Source organism: Ammodytes marinus (genome assembly GCF_949987685.1).
Source record: "Ammodytes marinus genome assembly, chromosome: 17".
NCBI classification, from domain to species: domain Eukaryota; kingdom Metazoa; phylum Chordata; class Actinopteri; order Uranoscopiformes; family Ammodytidae; genus Ammodytes; species Ammodytes marinus.
The window spans coordinates 297,100-297,365 of record NC_137221.1 but is presented as its reverse complement, the minus strand read 5'-3'; positions in this window follow the sequence as shown (position 1 = coordinate 297,365).

The following is a 266-nucleotide window of genomic DNA, read 5'->3' as shown; positions in this document are numbered from 1 at the left end:
TAAAATAGTCTGGTTCTCATATTCTTCACATTACAGACACAATCTTCACACTGTGTCTTCATCAGATTCTTCTGGTTCTAACAATAAAATAATTTTGTCAGTTAGACTCACGGTGCGTCAGTTAGAGGCAGCGGTTTGAGGTGACGTTTCGAAAGAAATGACCTCTCTGAGGCCTCTAAAAGGTGGGATTTCTGCCTGATCAAAGACCCTCAATAAGACATACACTCACCTTGGTGACTCACTCTGCCTATTAAAGGGCAATTTCA